The sequence below is a fragment of the Chinchilla lanigera genome, unplaced genomic scaffold (genome assembly GCF_000276665.1).
Source record: "Chinchilla lanigera isolate Chin_1 unplaced genomic scaffold, ChiLan1.0 scaffold00019, whole genome shotgun sequence".
Taxonomy (NCBI): domain Eukaryota; kingdom Metazoa; phylum Chordata; class Mammalia; order Rodentia; family Chinchillidae; genus Chinchilla; species Chinchilla lanigera.
In genome coordinates, this window is record NW_004955420.1 from 15862355 (window position 1) to 15880037 (window position 17683).

Genomic DNA, 17683 nt, shown 5'->3' on the forward strand with positions numbered 1-17683 from the left:
GAAATGAGACTTGGGGCAGGGTCATCTACTGTCTGAAAGACACAGTCAGAAAGTGCCACAGGGGAATTTCCACCAGGCTATCTGACTCCATATCCCAGAATGTCCTATCAGGGTTTCCTTGCTTCCAGGTGTTCAGGGAACCGTGCTAAGAATTTCCAGGGGCCGCAGAGACAGATACAATAGACATTTTATCCTCAGAGAGCTTACAGCTATGAGTGAAAACGTTAAGAGAAATCGCAAGCAGCTTGAACATGAGTGGTTGAGAGAGCGGCACAGAACATGGCCATTATGGGAATCCTGAGAAGAGGGCACTGAGAGCTTGGCTTCACTGGGGTGTCATTTTCAAAGCATTGTCAGCAGTCAGCAAGATTTCTGCTGCCTTGTTCCAAGCAATAGGAGCAGAAGAAAGACACCATAAAAAGAAGAAATAGGACATCTACTTATCAGTTTTGTTCTCAGTTACCTATCCCTTGGCTGAAGGGACAGCCTATGAAAATCAGGTCGGATGCGTCTTACCAGGTAATTTTGTGCAACCTAATCAGTCTTTGGCTGCCTCCCACTTCCCTAATCAGTAACACTTTCTTCACTGCCAGCGCCTTCCTAGCACCCTGGCTACCTTGAATATATACTTACTTTCTTCACTGCTTTTAATTTAGGATTAGACAACTGTAGGATTTTTAGAATAGTCCTCTCTGATAACATGTCATGGTTCTGTTGGGTCCTGAGTCATAGGGCGAAGCCCCATGAAGTCACCTCTGCTAACCAACATGGCTAAGTCACCTTGTAGCAGAGAAGTACTCAAGAGGCAGAGTAGCCAACAGACTCCCCACCACTGTGACAAGTTGGGCATGTTTCTGTGACCTCCAAACTTCTTCACAGGAGCTCAGCTGTTATCATATCTTGGACTTGTGAAAGAGAGATGAAATAAAGATGTGGTATGTCTTCTTGGAGGAGATTTATGAAACCATTTGCTAAGGGTTGACTTGTGTGTATTTCAATAAGATAAAATTTTGATGTTTTATATTGATTTTTACAATATGTGTATTGCGAGTCAGGAGAACTGTTTGCAATGATGGGCATGTCCTAAGTCTACACTGTCTAAAACAGCAGCCACTGGCCACTCGTGGTATTTGAATATGAGACTTGTGGGACTTGCTGAAGGACATATACTCTATGTCATTTATCTTCCAGATCCCAGGGTCATTTTCTCAGAATATTTCTCAATGCAGTATTCAAGTAGCTACTATCAGTTGATATAATTTTTCTAAAGACAAAAGTCTGTTTGCCATTTTTGAGGTCCTAGGGTTAAAATGCATAGTGTACTTTGGTATAGAATTTTTCACTTAAGGCTTGATGATAAAATGACCTTTATAGGTCTTGTCATGAGAGTGCATGATATCCATCAATAAAAAAGGGATCATTTCTAAATTTTAATCACACTTCTTTATAGAAGGTCAGGAGAGAAACGAGCTCTGTATCACTAAGAGCTGCTAAAAAGATGGCTCCCTACTAAGATAAGCTCCACCATTGCCATTAAAAAAGGAAAGAATGGAAGAAGGTGCATCAGAGATTTTAAGGGACCAATTCACTCATTTAAATGATGCCAAGTGACTGGTTTTGCTTCTGACTTAGTGTATATGCAGCTTCAGGCCACATCAAAATGATATGTATATATCTGTTGGGGCTTTAGTGATGTAATAATGATGCTCTTAAATACTAAATCAGGCTTGGTCTAAACAAGTTAGAGGTCTGGAGGCAGTTGGAAAAAGTTCCAGCTTTATAAACACTGAAGCAGAGGACAGGTGACAAGGAAAGCACTTAAAACTATGTTGTACTCTTGACATTTAAAACTGTGAGCCTATCATCCAGTTATTTTGTGGTTATACTCATAAATCATGGTATTTTAAACAATATTTCATTCCTTATTATGAGCTTATACTTAAAATTATTCTTCCTGAAACATCATGATTTTCCTTAAATTCATTCATTAATTAATTAGATGAAATTTAAACTAATTGAAGTATATAAAACCATTCATTCATTTTCTCATCAGCGATTTATTAGGTATCTTTCTGGCACAATAAACACTGAAAGGTAATTCAATAGGAGCCTTCCTAAGACTCTGATCTTTACCTTTGGAGCTAGATGTGTGTATGTTTGTGTGTGTGTAAATGGGTGTGCATGCATGCATATAAGTATATGTACACATGTTGCACAAGTGTATATAGTTGTTCCTCAGTGTCCATGTTACAATCCCCTTGTGGACACCAAAAATTTCAGACTTTCAAATACTTACACAAAAGTCACACAGTATTTTCACTGAATCTACTCTATCATCTCCTGTATATTTTATATTATCTTTAGGTTGCTTTTGATACCCAATAGAATCTAAGCTTTATGTAAATAGTTATTTTTTAATGCATAATGAGAAGTCTGCACATGCTTAGTACAGTTTTTTTATGTTACCAGGATATGGACCCAAGGCCTTTGCCCTGAACTATATCCCCAGACATTGTTTTCTCTTTATCTTGAGACTGCGTCTTATTAAGTCTCTAAGTTGTTCGGGCTGCACTCCAACTTGTGATTTTCCTTCCTCAGTCTCACTAGAATGCTTGAACTACATGTGTACACCACAATGTTCAGCTTCAAATATTTTTGATTTGTGGTTGGTTGAATTTGTATTCAACCATGGAGAACCCATGGATATGGAGGGTCTATAGTACATATATGCAATTACTATGCATGCTTGTATTTGTAGAAAGAAAACAATAAAAGAAACAGAGAAAGGAATGGAGGGAGAGAGTGAGTGAGGGAGAGAAAATGAAAGAGACAGAGAGAGGAAGGTGGAGGAGGTGAAGGAGGATGAAGAAGAAGGAGAAGGAGGAGGAGAAGGAGGAGAAAAAGGAGGAGGAGAAGGAGGAGAAGATGGATAAGGAGGAGAAGAAGAAGGAGGAGGACAAGAAGGAGAAGGAAGAGAAGAAGAAGAAGGAGAAGGAAGAGAAGCAGGAGAAGGAGAAGGAGAATGAGGAAAAGGAGAAGGAGAGGGAGGAGGAGAAGGAGAAGGAGGAGAAGAAGGAGGAGGACAAGAAAGAGAAGGAGGAGAAGAAGGAGTAGGAGGAGGACGAGAAGAGGGGGAAGGAGAAGGAGGAGAAGGAGGAGGAGGACAAGGAGGAGAAGGAGGAGGAGTACAAAAAGAGAAGGAGGAGAAGGAGAAAGAGAAGGAGGAGAAGGAGAAAGAGAAGGAGGAGAAGGAAAAGGAGAAGAAGGAGAAGAGGAGAAGAAAGAGAAGGAGAAAAAGAAGGAGAGGAAGAGGAAGAAATAAAAGGCAGAAGAAAACTATTAGATTAGAGTATGTTAGATTTTGGTCAGTCTCATCTTAAATCAAAAAAAGGGTACAATAGGAATTCAAGGAATAGAGATACTTTTATCTGCCCTGGGTCTGTAGGGATAGATTTGGACTTAAATTTGAGCAGGCATACATGGATTGATGGGAGGACATTTTATTTTATTTATTCATTTTTGGTACCAGGAATCAAACTCAGGGCCTTGCACTTACCACGCAGGCGCTTGTGCCACTGAGGTATATCCCCAGCCCGGGATGACATTTTAGAAGAATCAGAATATAAAGTTTTACCAAAGTAGCAAAGAATAAAACCACTCATTTCATTCTCCCTGGATGAGCACAGAGGTGTGCAGCGGTACGGGGAATGTGAGAGAGGTTACTGAAGGCGATGGTTGGGTGTCAGGCTCAGGTGTAATGGGTGTGATGAAAACCGTGAGCTTTCTGTTGCTACCTAAAGGGAACTGTAGCAGTTCTCCCAGGGGACTGACATGGTGTTTAGTTCTATGGGAATCACTGTAATTTAGACTAAGTTGAATGAAGCACAGCTCTTTCCCAGGTGAGGTAGATGAACCCAGGGCTGAGCTGTGTATTGGACGTGTCTGCTTTAGGATGCATCACCAGACAGAAAACTTAAGTGATGTGGATGGGTGTAGGCTGGTTAACCCTTAGTTTGCATCTTGGCTCCATAACACATTCACTCTGGATTTTTAGAAATCACTGAACTCTGGTGTAGTGGTGAAGAGTGTGCCCAAAAAATTCATTCCCATACAGAACCAAGAAGTATAACTGTTCAGAGAAAGAATCTTATAGTGAGACTGCACTGTGTGAGCATGGATCCTAAACCCAAAGACGAGTGTGAACCCAAGGACTGGTATGCTCAGGAGAGGAGATGAGGGCACGAGGAGGAAGGTGTGTGAATAAAGAGGCAAAGACTGGAAAGATGTGTTAATAAGACAGAGGATGTAAGACCTTCCAACAGCCACTGGAACCGGGAGGGAGGCACACAAAGATTCTGCATTACAGCCTCTAGGAAGAACAACCCCTGTTAACACCTTCATGTCAGACTTGTGGCTTCTATAACTGTAAGAGCATACATTTCTGTGTTTCCAAATTACCCAGTTTGTGGCATTTTGTTATGCTAGCCTTGGGAAACCAGTACGCCTTCAAACCTTGCTTCACTGCAGAACAGAAATGATGATTCTCAGAGAGTTTTGGTGAGAATTAAACGATCCAGAGTCAAATGAAGAAGAAATTGGTCAATTATTACATGTAAAACAAATATTTGCAAATTTAAACACTTCTTTTCTTTGATTGTGAAATGCATGTAATGGTTACCGAGCATTAAGTATGTATCAGCTGAAGCACTACCTACCTTATAATGGCTGTCTCATGACAGAATTTATATTTAGTTGTCTAATCTCATGTCAGTTTGACTTCTTGACATTGAAAATCTAATGGAAACCACATTTTGTGGGTCCTTACTTACTGTGGAGAAAATGAGTGCTGTGGTCTAAATGAAATGGTTAAAGCAGTTGTTTTTTTTTTTTTTTTTCTGACACTATTTTTTAGTATCCAGAACCATCTCTTTTTCTTCCAGATAAGCAAAAGCACTATGCTATAATTTAATGCATAAAACAAGTGCATCAAGTTAAAATAAATCTACATGGAGTGTTTGAGTTCCGTGCTTTGCCTTTCCAATTACTATTCACTTTTTCCTAGGAAAATCACACCTTTTCATTCTTTGGTGCTCAGGATTAGATAGGTTGCGGGGAGAAAGAAAATCCTCGTGCCACGTAATAAGTGCAATATACAGCTATTTAGCTTGGTTTATTTTCAGATGATCCAGTAAATATTGGCTAATTTGTTTGTATTGCTCTCCTGAGATAACTGTGAGCTGTGTTCTTTTGCAACACGGAAACTAAAATGGAACATTTCAGTGTGCACCAAATAGGTAGAAGGAATAGGTGCTGCAGCTGGGGCTGAGCTTTGGGAGTCTGTGCTTTTACGCACTTGTGCATTCCCTAAAGTAACCTGGGAAGAGCCAGGTGCCCTGTATCCCTGACCATCCTTCAGATATCCAAAGAATTGTTCTGGGCTTGCATTTTGTCATTTATTGTAAAATCATCATCAGTCTCCCTCTGTCTCTCTGGCTCTCTCTGTTTCTGTCTCTGTCTTTCTCTCTCTCTCTCTCTGTCTCTCTCTCTGTGTGCGCCACTGTTTTTCTCTGTCTTTGTCTCTCTGTGCCTCTTTCTCTCTGTCTGTGCCTCTCTCTCTCTCTTTCTCTCTCTCTGTCAATGCAGGCCCAATGGGACTCAGTCTGGTGAACAAATGATACCAGCAAGATTTTATGTTTGGATATGCAGTTGCTGTGGTAAACAAGGAGAGCTAGGTTGGATGAAGTAGCACTATGCCCTAACATTTGCCTAGGTGTGGTGAGGAATGCTTTGGGGAAGGTGACTCTCAGACGTGTGCACAGTGGCATCAGAATAGTAGGACCCAGACAGTGGCCTGAAGTTTAAGGAGAGGACATTTCCCCATGAATGGGGGATACGAAGCAAGTGATGGCCAGCACATGAATGGATACATTGGACTATGAGGTAAGTTAGCAGAAAATAATCTCCAGCATGAATACGAAGGCAAAAAGAAGGGTAGTGTCAGGAACTGGGGAGAGTGATAGGAATGGATTGGCAGCAAAAAGGACTTGATACTTGGGAATTGCAGAAAGCAGACCTCGAGCCAATTGAGTAAATTGGGTCCTAAGATAAAGTTTGGGGGAGCATAAGAACTGGAAATGAGCCCTAGCCTCAGGTGTCAGGGAGTGGAATGGTGAAGGTATTTGGAATCAGGCTAGGTCTTACATTGTTTCCATAAGAAAAGAGTTAGAATTTTCTGATGGTGCATACTAGTTATACAGAGTGATGGGTTGGATTTGGGGATGTTAGTACATGTGTGTACACATATGAGCCACCGTCTCCACTGCCCTCCCTTTCTATTCCCTCCCCTTGACCCAGCGTCCCTTCCTCTTCTCTAGGAGTCTTCCTCCTACAAGAGGCAGTTCTCTGGTAGGTGTATTTTTTCACACTGTAGAGCAGAAGAAAGATAGTAAGAGTCCTAGCATAGCTTTTCTTAGTTATTATATACATGAACTTTACTCATTTCAAAAAATTCTTTCTAGCCTCGATTTCTCTATCTGGGACGTGAAAGTGTTGTTCTACATCAGTAGTTCCCAAGTGCCCAGCTGTGGGCTGGGATCAGGATGTTAGTGAGAGTTTCCCGGGAAATGGGTGGAAAATACATGTTCCTGGGTTTTTAACCTCTGTGGTTGTGTTTCAAATAACCAGGTACGGATTTCAGAAACCTGTGCTTCTAAAAGGCACCCTGTATCTGAAGTGGAAATCTAGATGGGACAGTATTGTTGGCCTGAAGACTCTGGGATTGCTTCACCACCCTGTTTATTATTTTCTCCCTCCATCATTTGCCTTTGTACCATTTTGTGTTCATGAGCTGGATAATGTCATAGATCTCACCAAGCAACTTATTGTCACATCATCTCCAACAAACACTGAAGTCTAGGAGGACAGGATGCAGGAAAGCTGGTTTTCATTACCTACTCAGACACGACAGTGGCACAAACCATCACAAGCCTAAAGTTGAATACGCTTTCATGTGATCATTGAACCCATTTTGTGAGACACAGAATTCTGGCTTTCTGAGATCTCTTTTGTGTCTTTCCTAAGCTATGAGATACTTTCAAAGTATAGTTAGTAACATCAATCAGTCATTTCAAAGTCTTTTGTGTGAAAGATGGTTATATAAATATTATATAGGATGAAATCATTCTGGTGATTAAGTGATTGTTACTGCTTTGCAGGAAAAAAGAAAGACTCCCTGGATTTCATCTTAGATAAAGTAAATCAGCTTGCTGTGTGCTGCAGGTTACTTGCGGGGGGGGGGGAGGGGAAGATTATATATTCTAGAACTCACATATTACCTGGTTCTCCAAAGAAGATCATTTCCCACTCAGGAAGCAAATATAAAATTCACCACCAGAGTGCCTACAGCTAAGCTATTTCTGAGAGAGAAGAACTTGCAAAATTTATACCCAACTGAAACTTTCTTCAGAGATTCTCTTAGTGAAAGTCTGAAGACTGAAGACTGAATATTTAACTATGGCCAAGTTTAGGTGTTCTAGTTAAGGAGAATGATTTGGTCTTGTAGGACAGAAATAAAGTGCTGAAAAATATTTACTGTTCATTTTGGCAGTAGATAATTAATTTGCCCCCTGAGAAATTATTCACTAATGAGACCATTACATAAATAACATATCCTAATTATTTCAAAGAGATTGATATAACATATTGGTGATTAGAATTGAGAACTCCAGCCATTTACTGCATAAGGTTATGAAGCACTTAATCATTTATTTATCCCTGGTAAACATTTAATTTGCCTTTAAGATGACAGCCATTATAGCGGTCATTGGAAAAGTTTGTAGATCAGATTCATTACCACATTGTTACAGAGAAGGGCAATCTTAGGAAACATGAACCTACAGAATGGAAGGGAACAGAGACTGCCTCATTGACCCAGTTCATTCTAATGTACCCAGTTTTACACACCAAACAATTTAACTGTCTTTACATCCTTTATGTTCAAACCCAAGACTTTATTAAAAAATGCAACTCACTGACATTAGGTTTCTGAAGTTTAGAAATATATAATATTGAACCACCATTTTGCCTGTTATTCATTCTCATTCTTTTGGTTAATGTTCTTTTCAATTTCTATATGTTTTGGGTTTTTTCAGTATTTTATAACTTTTATAATTCCTAGGATAAATTATACACTTTGTAGCAAAGAGCTTGGAAAAATATGACTTTTTCAAAAAATATGTTTTGTGAAAATAGAGATTGTTTCCTTTTGGTAATTTACTCAGTCTCTGGAATTTATATTCTTTGTTGAAAACCATTACTGTTTGACACTAGTATTTCTTATTACTTTAAAAAAGATATTAAAAGAACCTGAGCATACTACTTTCTCATTTTTTAATAATAAAAATTATCACTTCCAAAGAAGAGAAAATTTAAATGGCTCTTAAGCCTATACAAGTATGCTCAATTACGCAATAAGAAAAAGTTCACATTTCTAATTAAACATTGATATACCATTTTTAAAATCTCAAAATTTCAATAATGAGAAAAATTTCAGACAGTATTTACTGGGCTACAGAGGAAACAGACCTTTATAATACAGGTGAGGGAACTAGTATAATTTCTATTGAGGACAATTTAGGAATGGCAGAATTTCAAACTTATAAATACACTTATTTTGATCCAGAAATTCTACTTTTAGGAATTTATCCTAAATTTACTTTGACATGCATAATTATATATAAAGTAATTAATCACAGTGTCATCTCTAATGGCAAAAGTTTACCTACAACCTAAATGGAGACTAGTTAATTGATAGTAACACCATAAAGTGAAATCGTATTTTTCTTTTAAACAGAATAAGAAAAGGAACAATAAAAATGATACAGAATTTCAAAACAAGATGATAGGAAATTAACAATGATTGCTGTGCTGCATATTGTTATCTTCAAAATAGTTGCTCAGATTACCAGATATAGGCATGCAAAATTGATCAAACAATATAAGCACTCACTGTTCCTTTCAGTAAACTAATAGGATCAGTAGTACAATTATCTGAACTATCATATATATATATATATATATATGTTTCCCTTCCTTCCTTTCTCCTTCCCCCCATCCCAGTTGTTCTTTCCTTTTGAGCAGTTTTAAAGGAAGCGTATTTCTTTTTTTTTTGGTTTTTCTCCGGTACCAGGAACCGAACTCACGACCTTGCGCTTGCCAGGCAGGCGCTTTTGCCGCTGAGCTAAATCCCCAGCCCCAGGAAGCGTATTTCTTTGAAACATAAGAAAACTTTTCCTATGCTACGTGCAATGTTATTTTTACTACCTTGTTAAGTAGACAAAGCAGAGTTACAAGACTGTGAGCATAGTCTGAAACTTATTTGCTTTTTACTAAAATACATTCATAAAATATCTCTGAAAGTTTGCATTAAAACATGTCCAAATGGGGCACTGGGGATTTAGCTCAGTGGCACAGTGCCTGCCTGGCAAGCACAAGGTCGTGAGTTTGATTCCCAGTACCGGAAAAAAACCAAACCAAACCAAAACAAAACAAAAATGTCCAAATGGCTGCTTTATGGAAGATACTGTTGGCTGAAAAATACAGTGTAGATGAGACTTTTAAACTATGTAGTATTTCTACACTGTGCATTTCAAATTAAAATATTACATAATGAGAAAATGAATTTTATATATAAAATGATATATATGATATATATTATATGATATGTAATAGTTGCTCACAATCAACTTACTTCTTGTTGGAGTTATTTCCCCCAATATGTTCCTTAAACAAGAAAGATAGTATATAATTAGATTATAATTATGATGAAAAATTTTTTAATTTAAGGGGCAAGAATTGGGCTCTAAAGCATTGAAATGAGTTTATGTTTCTATTGACATTATTCCTCTCTTAACAAACAGAAGTGAACATGTAGGTAGGTGAAGCTCCTTTTCCTTATTTTCCTCTCCTTCCTCTTTCTCTTCTCCTTCATCTTTTCTGTAGCATTGGCTAAAATTGGGAAGATTTTCACAATACATTCACCAAAATATGCCTACATAGATACTTACTGTGAGTTAGCATTTATATATTCATTTATGTAAAATGTTTTCCATGCTTATATAAATAGAAAAAGGACAAACAACTTCTGTGTGTCTTGTTTTAGTGGGAAATTTAGTAGGTGATTTAATTTCATTTGGGAAATTTTTTAAAATAGAGATTGTTCTACATTTTGCTAAAATGGATGTATGTCCTACATATACATAAAACAGTAGCTCATTTTACTAAGTTTTCCTATCAATCTTGAGATGATGTGGAGAAATGGAGCTTAGAGCACCTGTCCTAAGATCCCATCTCAACCTGGCTCAAGATGGACTGTGTATCATACTTAATTATCTTTCTGCTTAATACTATAATAACCCAATCTTGAAATTGATTATGTATTTTCAGTCATATTTCTGGAGGCTCTGTAATAATTACATCTTCAAACATGCAGTTCTGGCACCTAGTCATGATTGCTTCCCAACCTCCCATAAGTGAGCATCAAAGAGGGTCTCAGATGCTGTATTATGAAAAATCTCAAAAGCTAATGGCAGCAGAGAGAGAGAGAAGTGAAGTTACTGAAGTCATTGGACTTCTCTGATCCCTACCAACTTTTCTTCTAGCCTCCCATCCTTGTGCTGAGTGTGCACCAGGAGTGACTCATTTGTGTTCCTTACACCTAAGGAGGCCAGTGTTCTACTCCAGGCAAACGCGGGAAGGAGCATAACGGGAGTCTGGCTTCCTTCGCTCCTGATGAGTCAGGCATGCTCTTGCGCTGAAACATCAGCGCTTCGGGGTAAAAAGCAGAATACAAAACAAAGCACACACAAGGCACTTTTGCACCAAATAAAAGGACAACAATGATTTTTTAGGGCACATTACTTAGGCAAATTTTGAAGGAATTGAACTACCCTCGTGGCATCACACCTCAGTCCCTCATGGTGGCACTGTATATGTGTATTCAGCCACCAAATGTCAATATTTTTCATCATAATTATAACCTAAGTATATACTATCTTTCTTATTTAAGGAACATATTGGGGAAAATAACTCCAACAATAACTCTAATCCTACAATTAGAACTTTGATCCCAGGTGGTTAAGAAAGGGTGAATGTGGCTTGCTCAAATAGTTTTTCTTTTGTCTCATCAGAAAAATAAAAGGTGACTCCTCCCTGTGCTCTCCCAGTCCATGTAGTTCTCCCTTCCTTCCCTTTTGCCCAGTCTCTCTCTTCACAGAATGTAAACCCAGTGAAGGCAAAGACTGTAGACTTCTTTCTCTCCTTATCTAACATTGCTTCTAGAGGGTACCTAGCACAACACTGATACACAGCTAGCGTTTATTTGATTGAATGGAATTATGATGACACTATGATTATTCAGATGTAGACAGAGGGGGAAGACAGAAAGGGTAAACGAAATAGAAAATATAAATTAGTTGTATTTCTAATATGAATATAATATATGAAGCTCCAGCTGCAAGGGTCGTAATCCAGAACAATTGTTTGACCAATCTTTTGTCTCTGTAAGAGGAAGTTACTGAAATGAAGCCCTGTTTTCAGTTGCAAGTACAAGTGTGTGTGTGTGTGTGTGTGTGTGTGTGTGTACCCTCATATGCCAGGAAGAGTGACAACCCCGCTTATTTATGAGTACTGGGTTGTTTCACGGTTTGCAAAGTATTGGTAAGCTTTTTCATTATCATATTGGAATTTGAAAGTATTTTCTCTATTTCACAATTAAGTATACTGAGCTTCAGAGCCGTAGTTAAATGATTTGCTGAAGTTCTCCTAGATAGTGAAGGACAAAACAAAGACTGGCCCCTGGAACTGTTACTCCCAGCAGTGGGAAACAATGGCACTTACAAATTATCTGAAGTCCTTCTCAAACGGCGTATACACCATCTCATCCTCTTTTCCTAGCCAGGGTTTCCCTGAGAAGATGCATCCTGTGGGTGTCTTAGGGTAGAGTGAAGATTGAAAACTTCTCGAGTGAGTGGACTGTTAGTTTAGTGCTTTCTGCTCAGAGCATGACTCACCAAGCTGCTCATCCCTTAGGCAGTAATGTTAAGGAAAATCTACAGGTGAGGCTGGAGTTGGAAGGCCAAACTCTAGTAGATGGCCCATTCCACTTAGCCTCTTGCCTACTCCTTGGATAGCTCCATAGCTTTCCTGTCTCTTGGTTGCTACATTTTGCTCAGTGCCCTTGGGCTGAAGGAGGGCATGCTGTGGGAAATGATTACATCTCCATGCCAGTAGCACAGAGATGCAATGCTGTGATTATTTATTTGTGGTCATGTCATTTCACAACTGTTAAGATTTAGTATTTGGCTTGAGTTTGTAAAGGTACTGGAGTGGAAGCCATTTCCTCATTGGGCTACATACCAACAACTGTAAAGATCTGAGTTCTCAATCCCAGTTTGCTTCAACTTTCTTCATATAAGAGTAGCCACATTTGACTGCTCCGCACAAGTGTTTGGGATGGAAGGCATGTACTCATTTCATGCCTTTTTGCCCCAAAGAGAATTTGCATCTACACTACTTCAACTATCAGTAGTGGAGAGAAGTGCTGAGCATCTGGCCAATCTTTCTGGATTTCTTGATGTCTCTTCTATTTCTTAGAGCTACTGTTCTTAGGGTTGCAAGTAGAAGGTTTTGTGTCTACATGTATGTGTGTTGCTTTTTTGTTTGCGTGCGTTCTTGTTTCCATTTTGTTTTGCCTAAGATCTTCTCTACTTGTTTAATTTTACCCTGCCACTTCCTTAAATTGGAGATATAAATTTCTTACCTAGAAGCATACCCTATAAAAACATCTTACAGGTAAGAATGTATTTGGGATACCTTCTCTACTCTGTAAGTTACCTGCTTTGCTTCTGATTTCAAAGTCACCTTGCAATGTGGGTGTGAATTCATACTTTTTTAAAATCACAGAAGCAGAAATAGAATTCCAACCCTGTTCTTCTCAAGCTTCCAGACCTATACTTTGATTTCCCATTCAGTACTGCATAAGTGAATTAAACAGAAACTTAATTTTAGAAAGCTAAAAATATTGAGGAAAAAATTGTTCAATAAAACTTAACAAGTTAAATGCAGACAGGAAACAAGATAGTAAAAGATATATGTCACTTTGTGGATGAATGAAAACAAAAAGAATCATTGGATTTAAAGTCACTAATACATTGCTTAAAGGGAATTGATTGCTGAAATTGAAAGGAGAGAATGATGAACACTTTTAAAGTCATGTATAATCATGATATTTTAGTTTACCTGGCCAGAAGTATAGAATTGGTATGTTAAGTTCAGAAGCCACTGAGAATCCACACCTAACTTTGTATTTGAAACTTAAAACCATATTGGTGTAGACATAAGACCTGACCCTCCTCATATCCAGCCCAGTTTTCTTCCCCCCCCCCCCTGTGGACTGCCATAAAATGCCGTACGAAGAAAACATATCATCCCAGCTCTTTTGGCTTGCGTTGGGGGTGAAACCAAAGCCCATGGCAGTAATGTGGGGCTGAAAGCTGGATGCACGGCTGTCTAGAGATTTTGGGTTTAAGAGAATAGAGCTGGAGCAAATTCTGCCAAATGAGCCTCATAAATCAAAATATAGGAACAGGGCTTATAGATTAATATTCTTAGCAAATGATCAATGTAGAGAGGATTGAGCCTATCAGGATTCAGTATGTGAAAGCTAAACAATGTACCTTCTCTAATCGGCTGCTTCTCAGGTACAGAACTTGGGTAGCAGGTTAGTGGTGCTCTGTTTAGGTTTGGTGGGTGACATTTTTCCTCCTGTATGGTTTTTATGCTGAGCACATACCATGCAAATAACTCTCAGCAGGGAGGAATGCAGGTTATTTCTTGTATATTACAGCTATTGAGGTCCATGAAATATGGGTGCCGGAGGAGGTCATTTTTTATCAAACTCTCCCAATTGCTATGAGTGCTTATAAGAAAAAAGAAAGTGGGTTCTTTATGTAGTCCACTGAAACTTTGAAATGCTTTTCAGGCGTGTGTGTGTGTGTGTGTGTGTGTGTGTGTGTGTTTAATTAACCTTATTAAACTGAATCATGAGTATGTGTTCTGAATTTAAAACCCACATATATTTTCATGTCTCCCCGAGGTAGGGGAATGGGTCCAAGATGTGCGAAAAGGAACAGCAGGAAGTAAATGTCTAAGAGTGAACATGTGGATAGCAGGGGATGAGCATAAAAGCCCTATTAAGCTCTCCACAGCAATCACATATGACCACTGAATACTTAGGAGCACACCATGATTTCAAATAGGTTTTTCTTTGGTCCTTGGAACCCTTCATACCTCTCTCCAAGAGCTAGGAAGAATCCCCTGCCTACTTGGCTCGGGGAGTGCTTACCTTGCACTGCTGAACTCCATTCCTCTGCTCTGATGGAGAATTCACCCAGCTGGAGTTCCTTTCCTGGTTAAAGACATGGCAAATGAAAGTGTGTCTTGAACAAATAGTCTCGATTCTTTTTTCAAAATAATAAGAATTGATGATCCGATAAGACAAGAGTCATTTATTTCAAATTTCTCATATTGAAGGAAGAACAAGCAAAATTAAAGGACTTTCTGCATCGGAACTGGGTTTATTACTTGTAATTTAAACTCTTAGCCCTGAGTTGCAAGGGGAGGTAGTTATCCCCAAATTATCTGATACTCAAAGTTGCCAAGAAGACTTCTGAAGTAGATACAGACCTTGATTTTGACAGCAGTGCCCCTAAGATATGCGCAGAAAGTGCCCACAGGAAACTAGGTAGGAGCAGCTAATAGGGAAAAAACCCAAACCAGATCCTTCAACTTTTACCTCACTTCCTCCCTGGCATCCTTGCTGGCCATGTTCACCTTTCCCAGTTCATGTCCATGCTGTACTTCACCATGCTTTGGACTTGTTCTTTCCTGCCTGGACATCCCTGTTCCTTCCTTGGGGCACAGTTCAAATACTACTTGTTCAGGGCCAGGGATATAGCTCAGCAGTACAAGAGTCTGCCTGGCAAGCACAAGGTCCTGAGTTTGATTTCTGGTACCAAAACAAACAAACAAACAAAACCAAATACTATTGTTCAATGCCACTTCCAGCTCTCCCCCCTGTGGAGAAGTACTTGCTTCATCTTCTATGACTTGATTATATTTAACTTCCTCTTCTAGGTTATCATGTTATATTATTTTTCATTAGGGTTCTGTGTCTAGCCTCTATCAAACAGCTAACCAGGCCTCCTTTGTGCATTCCTCATCTACAGCATGTGTTTATACTTAGTAGGAGTTTTTGTCAATATTTGTTAATTTGAACCCAGTGCTTGAAATTGTCCTCTGCCAAAGAGCAGGTAACCTTATTAATTTTTTATTGTGAGGGAGTCAAAGTTTGATATATAAAGGCACAAGCATCACTTATAATTGAATATGGATACTACTTTTCTCTTTTTCATCTATGAATCTTATCTAAATGTCTTGGTAGCTTTGAATAGATTGAACCTAAAGTTGTGAAGCTTCACCTTCTGGGCCAGAAAGTTACAATGTTTTTGGTTCTAGTTTTGGAGAAGATTATGTTCAAAACTATCATCGACATTCTGCCTTTCTTATACATCGGCTAACTCTTCTCATCTTAAGCTTCTTTATACTTTATTTCCTCCCTTGTGTATCAGCGTTCTCATCATTAAGACACAATACTTGGCATCCACAAGTGAAAGGAGGACAGCTTTAATTTGGCTCTTGGTTCCAGGGGATTCATGGTCCGCTGGTCAGCTGACTCCAAAGCAGAGACATCACGGTGGAATGGCCTGAAGGAACAAACAGACTTAGTTCATGGCAGCCGGAAGTAGAGCAGGAGAACAGTGTCAGAGAGGAAGGGATAAGAGACCAAGGCCCACAGACACACCCAGAGGTTTGCTCCAACAACCCCTCAGGTGGATTTCAAAGTCAATCAATTTGACTGCCACATCTAATCCACCCTAATTGCCACCTCTCTCTCTCTCTTTTCATCTCCTAAAAATGATCATTAATTTTCAGAAATTTATCCATTGTTTTCCTGTAGATCAAGTGATATTAATCTGCCAGAAACTAGATGGAGTTGAATTTAAGGTCGACGGACACATATTCAGTGTACTGCCTTAGAATTCAGTTCTACTTGGCACATTCTCTGGTTAAATTCATTCACTTTCAAAGTTTACTTTGAGTTGCTTAATATGAGCTCTGTTTAAACATATGTACTCAATTTAGCATTAGTGGTTTTGTTATAGAATAAAAAAAGAATAGAATAAGCAAGGATCTCTGTACTCTCTCAGTGAATCCCTTACAATTTCTAAGAGAGGTGTTCCTTGGTTCAGTCGGAACACTTCTAAGGAAAACAGTTCCTGATCTCCAAGTTAGGACCGTTTTTGTTAGTCAGTTTTGATTCTTCCCTCCCATCCTGCATGTACAGATGGTGTTACATTCAGATCAGTAACCCAAGGACATTATAAATTTCCATGTATAAGTTCCTGAAATACCTTGAATGACTGCAATACTCTGAGTGTTTCAGGGACTATCTGGACTGTGGGTGGAAGATAGTTTCAGGGTATTCATTAGACATATTATGGGATTCCAACCCTGTTTAACATCAACCAAGTTTGAGTTCTTCCTTTCCTACTCTGACTTCTTCTTGTCACTTCCTTCACATCACAAAATCTCTAATAAATACCTGTTACCTAATGGCTGATGGACTAGCACCAAATGTCACCTGAAAGATTATTTGAGATTTGGGATCTTCCATCCCATGTCAAAGCCCTGCATCAGGTCAGCATTTATCACGACCTTCAGGTGAGCTGTACATACATGTAGGTTTGAAAGGCATTGCACTAGATAATGCCATACGATGCCAATGACATTACCCACTTTGATAACACCCATGCCAGGGCTGGAAGAGGTTCTGTTGGCTGCTCCTCAAGTGAAAATGCCTGGGTTGAGGTAGGTTCTGTGTAAAAGAGAAATAGAGAATAATCTCCCAAGTTCATGCCTCTTTGTCACCTAAGAAATATTCTGTGCATTTATCTAAATGTAAAAAGAAAAACAACCAAAAAAACCAAGTCCTATGCAGCCATGTCCTATGTGCTTCCTCCTCTTGGAACATTTTCTTAAAACTGCTCCTTCAGCCCTCACCCCACCCCCTAAGCTCCTTTCTCCCCAGGGAGCCCAAGGAAATGATCTTCATGGTCCTGGTGACTTCCTTCAACGCTTGCCCAGGCTTCTAGTACTCCTGACCTTTCTCCTCCAGAAACCAAGAAGCATGCATGGAGAACAATTCATGCCAATAGTCCCTTATGCACCTACCAATTCCCAATAATACTTCAAACACACAGACACACACACACACACATACACTCACACATGTGTGCACATTCTCACATCTGCATCCTGTTTGGATTTCACTGGACCATCTCATGTGTTTATATGGAAATGAGGTACGCCTGTCAAGAATGAACTTATTTTCTAATTTGTGTCTTTTGGAGCCATAAAAATAAACTTTCATCTTCCATAGAATTTTCTTTTCTTTTCTTTTTTTTTTTTTTTTATTTTAAGGATAAAAGGAGGGAAACATTAACAGACATACAACATTTTACAACATATCACAAGCACAATACAGACAATACAGAGTTACAAACAA

General features: G+C 39.0%; 1 protein-coding gene across 1 annotated transcript in view; it reads left to right on the forward strand.

Annotated features, from left to right (window-relative positions):
• The window catches only part of Fgf12 (fibroblast growth factor 12), a 527560-nt gene that overhangs the window by 79171 nt on the left and 430706 nt on the right, over positions 1 to 17683 (forward strand). The gene's annotated exons all lie outside the window — the stretch shown is intronic.